This window comes from Cupressus sempervirens, chromosome 9, assembly GCF_028749045.1.
Source record: "Cupressus sempervirens isolate cs-2001-9-10 chromosome 9, ASM2874904v1, whole genome shotgun sequence".
NCBI lineage: Eukaryota > Viridiplantae > Streptophyta > Pinopsida > Cupressales > Cupressaceae > Cupressus > Cupressus sempervirens.
The window spans coordinates 502,868,750-502,883,560 of record NC_143126.1 but is presented as its reverse complement, the minus strand read 5'-3'; the positions used below and the strand labels follow the sequence as shown (position 1 = coordinate 502,883,560).

The following is a 14,811-nucleotide window of genomic DNA, read 5'->3' as shown; positions in this document are numbered from 1 at the left end:
TGAGTTTGGAAGAGACCACCCACCATCATCATTTATTTCTTTTTCTTTTTCTTCCCTCTAGGAGGAGAAAATTAAAAGTGCCATCTGAGGAAACCATTTGTCATTGGTGGTGGAAGGTCACCCAGAAGCAAAAGTAGGAGTAATGGGAACAACAATAGGGGACTAACCACACCTATGGGAAGAAGGAGAGACGGAGGGGTGATGACACCCATTCCCGCCTCCATCTGAAGAGTAGAGGGGGACCTAGGACAATAGGGTCTATGAGAAGTCAGAAAAGGTGTTGTGATCATGGTGGCATCTATGTGGAAGGGGGGGTGTGGTCATCAAAGGAAGCAGTTGGTGGCACCCATGCCACCATACATGGGGCATTTTTGTAATGCTCGAGAAGCTTTTGAAGGTGGGCCACCACCCAAGGAAACTTTATTTACCTGCACTCAAATCTATAACATCACTATATTAGAAATACTTTCTTTAGTGTTTATAGAAACATGAGCATCCACATTAATTTGATTGGAAATGACTGCATTTATATCTTTCCATATAGTGAAAAGGATCTACATCTTGAAAGTATGCCAAACTTGAACATATATTTTTAGAAAACTTGGTTAGGTCCCCTAATAAGGACATATGCCAAGTAAATTGTTTAGGTCTTATAGGTCAAAAATGCTCATGTATCTAGTTCTAGAAATGTTGAGCTCTTTGGAAAAACCTAAAAATGCCCATGAAATTCTTTGATTAATTGCAAAAAGGGCATCGATGATAAAGAATCCCCAAAATCCTAAGTTTGGAACCTATAGGAAAACCTTGGTACAAAATACATGAAACAAAACAAAGAATTTTAAGTTTTTTTATAGCAAACCATGCATAAAGGAACCTAAGCTGCCAAGTATTCAAATAAGATAAGATAAGATAAATCTATTAATGTCCAAAAAAAGACCACCAAGGCTCTAAGGGACTAAGGGCATACAAACAAAGAAGCAATAGACAACAAAATACTAAGTGGTGTCTGGGAAAGAGAAAGCAAGAAACAAAAGAAAAAAACAACAAATGAGCTAATAAGGAGACAAGAACTAGGGATCCTTCCTCCACTGAAAGAAATCCAACACTGAACGAGACTGATCTAGTTGGGAAAGACCTCTAGTCCATCATTGTGAGTTGTGGGAGTGGTATCATTGAAGAGTAAGAGTAGTAGTAGTATTAAACCTGGTGTGCAGTCTCACTGATTTGGAGTGGCCAGGCATGGGGTACTAGACATGCTAGAGGTCCACTTAACCCCCCGCATCAGAGACAAGGGGGAGAAGAAGGTTGTGATGAGGGGCTGATCCAAGGCCTTCTAGGGGGTCAAGGGTTGTAAAGTGTGGTCCCAAAACTGCATCACAACCTTGAGATAGAGCACCAGACACCTATGATCAGTATACATAAAGAAAGCCACTAGGGAACTACACTGTCTAAATAGACAATAGAATCTCCCTCTAATCCCATAGTAGGATGGGTAGAGGAACATGAAATGGGTCTCAGTCTCAGCCTTAGACAAGGAGCATAAGCGATATATCTGATCTTCTTTGCTCATATGATGATTAGTCTAAATCCATAACTAGTGGAAGCTAACTCTAAACAATCCAAGGGAGATGTGTAAGACATGACACAAACATCATGATAAGTAGCTAGGTCATGTAATAATCCCATCAGTGATAACCAAGAAGTGCTCAACATAGAAAGTCATCTTAGGACGTAACCCCCCAACCAGGTTGCAATGATATACTATTTGTAAATGTCTATCCTGATATGCCCAATGCCCATTCAACTCCTATTGTGATGGGAGGAGATGAGTGGGAGCATCTAATGAAAACTAGAAGGGAGGGAGGTGATCTATATCAATTCCTATTGAGCTCAATAAAGAGGTCAATTGAGTGTACCAACATTGACATCTAGGGGAGGGATCCAAGGTAGCAATAACAACAGAGGAGCAATAGGCCAAGTCAGCATATCTTGGACAACCATTTGTAGAATCTACAAAGCCACAAAGCCGGTGAAGAAACCAAACTAGATAAAAAATGGCACTCAGTCTAAAAGGATGAGCTCTAAATTCTACCATAATAATGTCATGGGGGGTGAATCTATGGCATCTGATAATGTGCCAAAGAAGCAAACCCTGAACATGCTCAATAGAGGCCTAATAGGAGTCAAGAAGAGATGACCCCCATACCACTAAGCCATAAAGAATTTTCAATCTAACCAAGGAGTCTAGAAGGGACAACTTAGACATCATGTCCTCAAAGTGGTGTCTAAAGCGCTATCTCTCTAACAGAGCAAGGGAGTACATCCCCTTGTTAACTTTGTGCTAGATGACCGACCTCATAGTGAAGTGATGCCCTAAGAACTAGACACCGAGGTAAGTGTAAGAAAAGGCAATCTCAATCTCATGTCCTTGAAAGTGAAAGTGTAGATCAAAGCTCTTTAGTCAATTGAATACCATAACCTAAGTCTTGCTCAGGTTCATAGTCAGACGCCCCAAGTCATAGAAGGAACCCAAACCATCTAGGAGCCTTTGAAGACTCTTGGGAGAAGATGCTAAAATGACCACATCATCAACATTAAGGAGAATGGAGATCAAAACCTGGTGTAAGTAGCAACCATCACCTAGGAGCATAGACTCTCTAAGGAAGATCTCAATCTCATCAATATAGATGCCAAACAGTGTAGGAGAAAGAGGGTGACCCTGTTTCACCCTAATAGTTCTCTGGATAGGAATAGAGAAAACCCTAGGAGTCATGAACCTACCCATAATGTTCTCATATAACCTCATAATAGTTGTTAATAAGATATCTGAAATCCCAATGTTTGTGAGCCTTTGGAAAAGGCTTCCCCACAGGACGGTGTCAAATGCCTTACAAAAGTCTATGAAACAACAATAAACTTTCATAGAGTAGTGTCAAGCCTCCTTAATAATAGCATGTAGCATCATGATGTGGTCCATGGTCTGGTAACCTAACCAAAACCTAGTCTGGTCTCTAGCTCTACAATCTCTCTTGGCAAGCTCTCTAGTAAGAATAGTGTTCAATGTTTTGGTGTAGAGCTTGGGAAAGGAGTGTCCAAACATGATAGTCCTATAGTTGTAGGAGTTAGACATTAACTCAGACTTGTGGATTAAATAGATCACATGCTTCGACCAGGAGTCCAAGAAGCCTATGTAGACCACTCTATTAAAGAGTGTGGGAAGAAAGGAGCACAACATCGAGGCGCCAAGCTCAAGGAGCTCAATTTGAAAACCCTCCTTTTCAACTACCCTATTACATCTCATGTATCTGATGGCCTCAAGAATGCTAGAGGGGATAAAAAGGTGGTGGCAATGGGGAGGTCAAGTGAGGTGAAGGGGGGGTGGAAAAGAAGTAATCAAATGCCATCATAGATCGAGGGAGACAACCATAGGCATATGAGGAACCAACCAAATATAACCTAACTTGGCTTTATAACTAGAAACAGGAGTGCACAAATGTTATTTCAAATCCTTCCACCAAGGCTTAATAGAAGCAAAACCAATCCTTTGAACTAGTTGCGGAGGTAAGATAGAGACCAATAAGTCAAAAGCTTATTGATTTGGATAAGACAAATGAAACTAGACATGCATATCATCCTAAGAATAAAGGCTCATAGTAGCTCTAGATAAAATATCCTAGGGAGCTAAATTAATGCAACATTTGTGAAAAAATAGAGCAAGGAGACCTGGAATCTTGGCAAGAAGAAATCCTCACATATAAATAAGAGAAGACCACCACCTATTCTTCTAAATCATAGAAATCCCATCTCAAAAACCATTCACATCCCAATGAATCCAAGGTTTGATAGCTTCACAGGCTCTCCAAACACTTTTGGCAACACAAGTTCCCTGAATCTAAACAAGCTCTTTCATAACTAGATGAGTTTGAAAAAATGTCACCTTCCAATCCAAATATACACTGGAAAACTAGAAGAGATACAATGGTGAAGAAGAGTTTTTGAAGCTTCATTTCTAGTAAGAGCATGAATTACCCATTTGGCACACAAAGCCAAACCTTGTTTTTGGGTGGATAAGAAGTCGATGCCTCTAGAGTCCTTTCTCAAATAGCATAAATCCTAGGCCACTCTGTGAAACCTATTTTTATCACTAGGGGCCCATAGAAATTCTATGAGAAGACACTCAAGCTTCAAGTAGGAGGATTTTGAAGGAGCCCAATAAGAAGAATAATAAACATGAGTAACAACAAAAACTTTGGAGAAAATATGGAATTTACTTGCCCGTGAAAGTGGCTTTGTAATTCAAGGGGGGAGAGTGACTAAAGAAAGAGAGACTGACTAAACAGATACACTGACTAAACAGGGGAGAGTGAGAAAAGGGAGAAAGAATATGTAGAAAAGGAGATGATGACTCAATGTGGGAGAAAATGATAGAATAATAGAATGTGAGAATCAAAAAAGTGAAGTATACCCAAAGGGGGAGAAATGCTTAAAGTGAAGTTGAAAAAGATATAAACCAAGTGATTCTAATGCTAAATTTGTTGTAGATAACCTGAAAGATATTTTTTATTAGGAAAATAGTTTTTGATATGACCTTGAAACCCTTTTTACAAAAGATATAATAATATAACATTATGTCCAAAGAAACATCATACCAAAGACAAAGAGATCCAACAAATGAACAAAGCCAGCAACTAAAAGATAGTGAAACTAACTAAAGGAAAGAAACTGAAAAGACAACACCAAAACAAAATGACACAAGAACAAAAGTGAACTATACCATCTTCAGAACTTGAATGATGGTTGACAAGCTAAAAAGTTGTATTGTTGTCAATACATACATTTGATTAACATATATGTAATAGTTTATAATGTAAAATATCATGTTACATGTTGCCATCAATGCACAAGGGGGAAATTGTTAGCCCCAACTAGTAATGTAACTAAGAATGATATTATTGTATGTAAAAGAGTCATATCAGTTGTTATGTTATCATTGATTTCAATCCTTAGTTTAGACATTATGCCAATTAAGTAGAATGTCATATCATTTGATTGATGAAGAAGATTTGAAGAAACTATGATGATGAAGAATCCCAATAAGAATTTATATTAAATGCAAAATTTGAATGAATTGGGCCCTAATAGTGGGGTAAGTGCAAGAAATTGGGTCTTACTTTTGGGCAAAAAGTAGAAGTCGTTTTCCTATTTTTGAAATTTCTTGTCAATTGATGTCAAAATTTGATGCATTTAAAGATTGAATACAAAAAAACTTCAGAAATAGAAATTTTAGTGTTTGGAATCTACTTTTTGAATATGTAATTTATTTGTGTACCCATATGATAGATTTCTTTTTGTATGGATCTTTAAAAACTACTTTTTCAAAATGCCTGTTTCAGGACCATACTACACTCATGTACGGACACCATAATTTGACCCAGTTAATTTTTTTTTTGTAAATCCTTTTAAAAAAAGTTACCTAACACACCAAAGATTGATGATAATATTTTTCCTTAATTTTTTGTTGAATAATTTTTTTTTAAATTAATTTTTAACTGGCAATAAAGGTAAATTTTAAAACCTCTCATGTACAAACACCAGAATTTGATCAAAATTTCACTTTTTTCAAAAAATTATTTATTATAACATCAAAAGAATTGTATGTAGATTGATGGCATAAAAATTAAATTAAGAAATATCATAAAATAAAAAAGTTATTAAAATTTTAGTGAACCTCACTATTTTACATTTAGGTACCACCTTTGATTAAAAAATAATGCAAAAATAGTAAATAAAATCATAACACTAAAAAAATTATATTTCTAAAATCAGGACAGTGAAACCTCTAATGGGTTTTTGTTTTGTAAAAAAATTTGATCAGAAAGACCCTCTAAAAATTATGGCAAGGCATGAATTTTTCAGTTCAATGCCTTAGCCAAATTTTGAAAGGTCAAGGCATAGACTTGGTCTCACCAAGCCTACCCCAAACCAAAATGTGAGGGAAGAAAAAAAAATTTGACCCCATGTTGTAAGAAATGGGCACCCATTATTTGAAATTCGAAAAATGGGTACCTGTTTTGAAAAATTAAAAGAGACATTTAAAATGGATTCAAAACACAACATCTGCCCCCCCCCACAAAAAAAAAAAAAAAAAAATTGAACTTTTTAGAAATTGTTACCTGATTTTTTAAAAATGGGTACCCAATTTTTACTTTTAAAAAATGGGTACCCATTTCTAAAAATTCAATTTTTTTTATTTTTTCAAAAATGGGTACTCATTTTTTGAAAATAAAAAATAGGCACCCGATTTTTTTAAAAATGGGTCCCCATGTTTTAAATTTAGGATCATCTACCCGAGCCTAAAATAGGTACCCATTTCTAAAAGAGCACATTCTCAATCCATAGACTTCCACGGAATTGAGACCCAACTTCTTGCTTATAACTAGTGTAATACTGGTTTGATTGTTTCACAATCATGTATTGTTGAGATGAAGTTCATGTATTCACTAAAATACTAAAGTATTAATCGAGCCTCTGGAAAAGTAAAGGTGAAGTTTATTGTTAACCGCATTATTCTAGTGTTAACTAAGTGTAATGTTACCTGACTCAATTTGTAATACTCACCGAGTATGAGTTGGATGAACAAGTTAATATTAAATATGAGATCTAAGGCTAACTTATGATGAAAATAAAGAATGTTTGAGAAGATCAAAGACTAAAGTCAAAGTTTGTTACAAGACCAAGGGCTAGAAAAATGTAATGGAGATATGCTGAAGGAGATTTAAGTAAGATAAGGATGAGCAAAAAGTTCAATAAAGTTCTCTTTTATGAGCATCTAAATCATAGAATTTGAGATCTATGGATTTTTTTAAGTAGTAAAATCTTGAAGAATCTCAAAGTTCAAGATAACTATTTGAGTGATGGAGATTATTTTTTGTTGTTGGTTGAATGTTGATAAAGCGTGAAATATTGAAGAAGAAAGAACAAGCAAGGTGAACCAAGCATAATAAAGGAAGGAAGATCAAGAAGAGGAAGTGCAAGGTGAAAAAGAAAGAGTGTGAATCAGCTAGACAGAGATCAAAAGTAAAGAAGAAGACTGAGTATTTAAAACAAAGTTCTGATATAACAAAGGTAGTGCTAAATCTAAATAGATCATTTGATTGTTACTTTCACCATTGTAGCAGAAAATCTCTTAACTGAGTGGACCTAACATCTCTATAAACTTAAATATGGTACATTGATTAGTAATTTTTTAAAGTCCTTTAAAGAAGGTCACTCTTCTGAAATATTAAGGAGTTATAAGGTCTAGACGATCTTTGGTTAAAATCCTCTAACTAGATCACACTAAAAAAATTTACATGTAAACCTTTTACAAGGTTGGCTCCTGATAGAGATCACTTGAAAAGAGTAAATTATTTGGGTTCCTAGTCCCAAGAGCTTTTTTCCCTTATAGGGTTTCCACATTAAATATTTTGAGTTCAATTGTGTTATTGCTTACGTGTTGCAAAGTTTATTTCATGCTTTATGTTTTATGGTGCAATTCAGTATAAGCTAAATAGTTATTCTAATACTCAATATATTCATAAACAATGAGATAATAGTTTGAAGTAAATTGATCATAAGTGAAACTTCAGATATTGAATGTGGGTACCGAATTAGCACTATGAAAGTTTATGAAGTTTAATTTAGTGTTGAATTGCTTTAAGGCCTGTGGATAATTGGATATAATTGATTCACCCTACCTTGAGTTATCTAACATAGCATATCCATGATTCAATTATTTTACTTTTGAGATGATGTTTGCCTAAGACTTATTCAATTCATTTTCTTTGTCCAAGGTAAGGCTTACGTAATTGCATAGAAATTCATCCTTTTGAAAGTTGAGGATTTTGCAAATGCCTTGTTATGTTTGTTTATCAGTGTCAACAAAGTAAATTTATGATTTACATATGCTAATTTGTCGTCCTTAGGCAAGTGCATAGTTTGTCAAAATCTCCTTTGTTTTTGTTTCTTCTTTTGTACCACTAACTCCAAAAAGTATTTGTCATCAACAAATTATTGGTGGATGATTTTTTCTCGATTACTAGTAATTTTGATTCAACTTTATATATATTTAATACTATATAAATGATCATGTAAAATAATCTCTCTTGTTTCATTGTAGCTTGTGTCTAAACATTTCTCCTTCTTTTGCAAAAATGGCAATGAAGATTGCAAGATTTATCCATTTCTTCTTTATTTGGCTTCTAGTCTCCACCATGTTGCTCAAATATGTAGATTGTCATAGGTGGATGAATAAACTTCCAAAGTCATGTAAGAATAGGGTATTCTACTTTCATGATATCCTTTACAATGGATCAAACAAACACAATGCAACTTCTACAATTGTTGGAGCACCCAAAGGAGCCAATCTCACTATTTTGATTGGTAATAATCATTTTGGAGATCTTGTTGTGTTTGATGATCCTATAACTCTTGAAAATAATCTTCACTCTCCTCCAATGGGGAAAGCTTAGGGCTTTTATTTCTATGACATGAAGAATACATTCAGTTCTTTGCTTGGCTTCACATTTGTGCTGAATTCTATGGACTATAAGGGTACCATTACTTTCAATGGAGCAGATCCTATTCTGATCAAGCATAGAGATATATTTGTTGTGGGTGGAATGAGAGATTTCTTAATGGCTAGAGGAATTGCCACTATTTCTACCAATGGATATGAGGGAGATGTTTATTTTCATCTAAGGGTGAATATCATTCTCTATGAGTGTTACTGATTGATATTTGATTTCATGTTATAATCTCTAATGTGAGAGGATGAACATTCAATAAACTTATAGAAGCATATAGAAATAGGTGCACAAATTAAGAGCTAAGGCCCTATTTGGTTATTGGAATTGGGCAAGAATAGGAAAATCTAAATGCTCGCATTTGCCAATTTGATGTTTGTTTGTAAAATACAAAATTGGAATTAGAATTCGTCTATCCCAATTTGACCCCAAAATGAGCATAGTGGAATTCCTAAACAAAGATGTAATAAGAATAGCTTATTCTTATTCTAGTTTTTAATAAACCCAATTTGATGGGTTGTCGGGTCTGTGGCTTTGTCGTTTGATTGTATTTTGTTACTCAAATACATTTTTGGACTGTTTTCTCCATTCATCATAAGATATAAGCAAGGCCAGCATTATTTAACGTCTAATATATTTTTTTTATTAATGACAAAAAAGACTAATATCAAATTTGATATCTTTTCAATTTTTTAATAAAATTATCTTTACAAACAAATCTTGTGTTTAGTCTTATAATTAAAACTATGTTGAAAGATCATTTAAATATCATATTAATGATTTTGACTTATTTATAGTTTTAATTTCTTTAATATATTTAAAAATAAAATTATTTTAGTTTTGATCTTATACACATTAAAATAATTTGGTTTAATTTAGAATTAAATTTATAATATACAATATAATATGTCCTTTGAATTTTGATGAATTTCAAAGGTTTTGGTATATCTTTCACTTATAATGTCAATTTAAAAAATAAAATAAAGGCTAATTAAAATAATTTGGCTTTTTAAAAAATTAATAAAAAATCAATTATTATAAATAAAAAATCTTGTTTACTTAAAAAATTACCAAACTAAAAAATAATTAATTATTAAAATTTTAAAACAAAACTTATTCCAATTCCTATTTCAATTGTTGCAACCAAACATAGAATATGCATATTTCAACTCCTCTTCCAAGTCAACCAAATAGGTCCAAAAGATATTCCAGAACTTATTTTAAGAATGCATTAATACCAGAAGATAGCTTATTCCAGCATAGATGAATGTTGCATTTGACAATTCCTGTAGCCAAATGGGCCCTAAAGAACGACATTATTTTAGCCTCGTTCATATATTATTCTGCATTAGTTTTGTATGCTTATTTGTTAAATAAAAGTTGACCAATTTTATCATTATGTTGAATTATGACCTTCTATAATGAGAGTGTGTTCACTTGTTTGAGACAATTATACAATTCCATGAGACTGACTTTAATAGAGATTACTCACATTTAGTCATTCATTTATATCTTGTCTTCTAGCATTTATTTACTAATTAGCAATTTATGGGTAAATATGTAAATGAAAGAGAGCCTTATTTATCTATTACCTGTAATATTGTAAGGCTTCTTAACTTATGTTTTTGAATACATAATTTGATAAATTTATGGTTTTTTAATTTTGATTTTAGAATATATCATTTAATTATATTTTTTCATTTAGTTTCATGTTTCAAAATTGATATTTCATGTTTTTTTCAATTAGATTTATGTTTATGTATTGGTATTGACATGAATTGTATAATTGTTCAAATGTTAAGAGTCTAAGAAGCTATAAAAATGAATTGAAAGGAAATAAAAGTTGTTAGAAATTATTGATCTTAATATTCTAGAAAAATATTTGTAAGGATTCACACTTAAAAAATTTGGTGAATTGTAAAGGTCATGTATTCATGAGTTTGATCTTAATTCAATTCAATATGTTTGAAAAACTAATTCAAAGGTTTCATAATGGGACTAAAGTAGTGTGTATATATATAATGTTTTCATAATATTCTATAAAAGACTTAGCATAAGCCTTGAATGATTTCTAATGTATGAAAATCTTATAAAATAACATTCAAAGAAGCACAATTGTTTTCCAATTCAATCATTAGTGAAATAGTGAGCAATGTGTTCAACTTGAATTTTCAATTTAGAGAGTCAACTTTTACTTTTAATTTTTTGATCACCAAAATGAATTAGTTCCACCCTAATTAAATCTAAAATATTGTGTTTTTTGATTTGTTTACTAGTAATGTAAAATACAATTATGAACGTCTTTCCAAGTAAAACTAATAGAAATCTAATCTGTTACTCATGTTTGTTTCATAAACTTCTTATTTGTACAAAATGTATATTTTCCACCTTGTAAATAATTTTTGAAAAATAATTTATAAATTTTAACAAATAATTTATCAAAAAAAAATTATAATGTCATTTTATTTTGAGAAAGTAAAAATATTGTTAATTATTTTAGAAGGGAAATGGGCATACAATAAGAATCATTTTAGGAGAAATATATAGATATTAATCGAGAATAATATTAATCATAATTTAGAATTTAAAAATGCTTGAAAAATATCAACCAAAATTAAATTTTTATATGAATTTGTTTATTATGATGAAACATTATTATAAAGAACATAAATAAACTATCTCTATAACATTTTAATATAAAAGGAGAAACCAATCTTTAAAAGGAGAAAATAGTCTTTAAAACTATTAAATAATTTTCTTTTTCACACAAACATAGACTTATGATCATATATATAGTCCAAACCTTCTATGATACAATTTTAGAACCCAATGAACATTAGGTAGTTAAATCTTAATGCATAGAATATCTGATTTGACTTAAGAGGAAAAAGAAAATAATATGTTCTCCTATGGTTAGGATGGAAAAAGTTTTGCCTAGCACGTAAACAAACGTGAGTCTTCTCTCCATTACATGGGTCAGAGGTATGCGTGAAAGGCGTCTCGACACGTGTCACCTTTCTTTGGCGGTGAGCGAGGAAATATGCAATTAACATGTGAGCAGCGGTATAAACTATATAAAAGTTTTGTGCGACTGCAAAGCAACAGGAAGAATAGCGGTACCGCGAAAAATAGTAAATACAGTTTTCCGGGCTACCGCCAAAATTTCCCAATATAGATAATATCTTCACTCTAAATCTAGTAAAATCTGGTTCACATTCCACTCTGAGGGCCCCTTTGGATCTTGGATTTGAGCAGGAATTAGAATTCGAAATTCTTTAAAAAAATTAATTCATTGTTTGGGTTGTAAAACGGGAATTGGAATTCAGGGAAATATGGATTTGGTATCTCCATTTGACTCCCACAACAAGAAGTTCATATTCCTCTAGAATACTTGTTATTTGGGATTGCCGTTTTTAAATGATGATTCGAAATAAAGTGAAATTTAATTGGGTTTGACATCCACATGCCCATTTTTGAATATTAAATATTTGCAATTTAGATGCTTTAGTTATTAAGAAATTAGAGTCAAATAGAGGAACTTGTAGGTGCCTATGGAAAGCCTCCAATGGCCTTAGTAACAAATGTAGGTTTGTTTGAGATAGCAACATGCCCTGGAAAAATAACACGCTAACAGATGTAGGGGGGAAACATTCAGTTGATCAGGAGCATCGTCACAACAACAGCAGGTGTAAATGCCCAAATGGTTGGTACTTTCCTAGCATTTTACACTTTTATTCTCCAGCCATGACCTGGTCCAAATGAACACACAAAATTAGAGTTCCTCCCACACCAACAAGCAGATGTTGCAAGCATTACAAGTGGAAATGTTGATGCCAAAACATGTCATGAGAAATAACACCCAGGCAGGTACAATGAAGAGTCAAATTCTAGTTTCTAACCCATGCCAAACAATGGGCAATATTGGTGTGAGAATCCTATAACCCCTCACCCCAAATCAGTAATGCTAAACTTGTAGAACAATAATTCCAAATAGGAAATATTAAGGATGCTTAAAATTAAGGCATTCATCATATAATTTTTCCATACTAGTTTGTTCTCCAGTCACAGAACATACAATAAGGAAAGCACACTAATTCAAAATTCTTAACTTGAACCAACCAGTCCCAACGTAAATCTGGAAAGCATAATCTAGATTTCAAGTTCCAAAATCCCAAATCAAGGGTGTTAGAATCTCATTCCTAAATCGTATTCCAACAACTAGAGAGAGACAATTGTTGTGTAACATAAGGGATTTAGGAAGTTTGAGTTTTTATATACAGTTGCCATAATCATTATCAATTTTAATGTTGGGTCATTATACAATTAAGTATTTTTTATTTATTTATCTCTAAAATGAAAAAAATGAATAAGATTTGAAATTTAAGATAAATGTAAAAGAATTTTAAACTAATTTTGTTACATTTTAAATTTTATATATTTGTTTTAATTGTAATGAAGAAGCTTTGGAAACTAATTTAGATTACAAAATTTTAAAAATTATTCATTTTTTTGAAATGGTATTTTATTTAAGTATTAAATACATGTTTAAATTTTTTTTTAATTTTATTTGATGAAATGAACTGGAATTTTCTTTTTAATGAATATTCCATTTCTATAAATTTAAAATATAAATTTACATATTCACAAAAAAGGGTCAGGAGATAAAAGATCATTCGCAAAAGTCACTTGGCACCAATATCAGAAAACTAGAATAAACAACTATTAAAAGAAAAAAATAGTTTTGAAAGCCCTCAAGCTGGAAGAGTAGTGCAAACCAAGGGAGGAGGATCTTTTTTATCATCAATTCCCACACATTAGCAGGGTTAGAAGGTGGGTTTGGAAGAGACTACCCATCATCATGATCTTTTCCTTTTTCTTCTTCTTCCCTTCAGGAGGAGAAAAGTAAAGGGGACAACTAAGGAAACCATTTGTCATTGGTGTTGGAAGGCCACTGAGAAGTAGAAGTAGGAGCAGTGAGAGCAACAACAGGGGACCAACAAGACCTATGTGAAGAAGGAGAGGCAAAGCTGCAATGCCACTCATCCCTTCCTCCAGCTGAAGAGTAGAGGGGGGCTTGGGACCATAAGCTCTATGAGCAGTAGGCAAAGGAGCTATGATTGCGATGGTATCCACATCAAGAGGGGGTGAGGTCATCAGAGTAAGCAGTTCATGGCACCCCAACCACCATACACGGGCGATTTCCCTAATGCTCAAAAAGTTGTTGAATGTGGGCCACCAATACGGCAACTTCATTTTCTTGCACTTGAATCTATAGCATAGCATTATAACAAATACTTCCTTTAGTGTACATAGAAACATGAGTATCCATATTAACTTGATTGAAAATGGTTGCATTTCTATCTTTACATATAGTGAAAATGATCTACAACTTGAAAGCATGCCAAACTTGAACATATTTTTGAGCAAGCTTGGTCAGGTCCACTAACAAGGCCACATTCCAAGTAAATTTTTTAGACCTTAAAGGTAAAAAAAAATCATGTATATAGCACCAAAAATGTTGAGCTCTTTGGAAAAGCTTGAAAATATCCATGAAATTCTCTAGCTGATTGCAAAGAGGGCATTGATGATCAAGAATCCCCACAAGCCTAAGTTTGGAACCTATATGAAAAACTTGGTACAAAATACATGAAGAAAACAGACGATTTTTGGTTCCACTATAGCAGACCACACATATATGAATCTAAGCTACCAAGTATTTAAAGAAGAATTCAATTTCTCTCTTAAATCGAGGGAGACACCCATAACAATATGAGGAACCAACCAATTGTAACCTAACTTGGGTTTATAACTAGAAAGAGGAGTGCACAAATACAATTTCCAATCCTTCCACCAAAGCTTAACAAAACCAACACCAATCTTATGAATTAGTTGTGGAGGTAGGACAGAGACTAGTAAGTTAAAACCTTGTTTATTTGAATGAGACAAATGAAACTAGATGGGTATATCATCATTAAGAAAAAAGGCTCATAGCAGCTCTAGAGAAAATATCTTGTGGAGTTTGAATGCAACATTTGTGAAAATATACAACACAAACACTTGGAAGATTGGCAAGAAGAAATCCTCGCATATAAAAAAGAGGGGACCACCAAATGTTCTATTGAATCATAAAAATCTCATCTCAAAAATCATTCCCATCCTAATGAATCCAAGGTTTGATAGCTTCCCAGGCTCTCCAAACACTTTTGGCAATAAAAGTGTCCTGGATATGAACTAGCTCTTTCATAGC

General features: G+C 33.0%; 1 pseudogene; it reads left to right on the top strand.

Moving 5' to 3' along the window:
* The first annotated feature begins 8,192 nt into the window (after nt 1–8,192).
* LOC149539534 (dirigent protein-like) lies at nt 8,193–8,771 on the top strand (annotated as a pseudogene).
* Nucleotides 8,772–14,811: the final 6,040 nt, after the last annotated feature.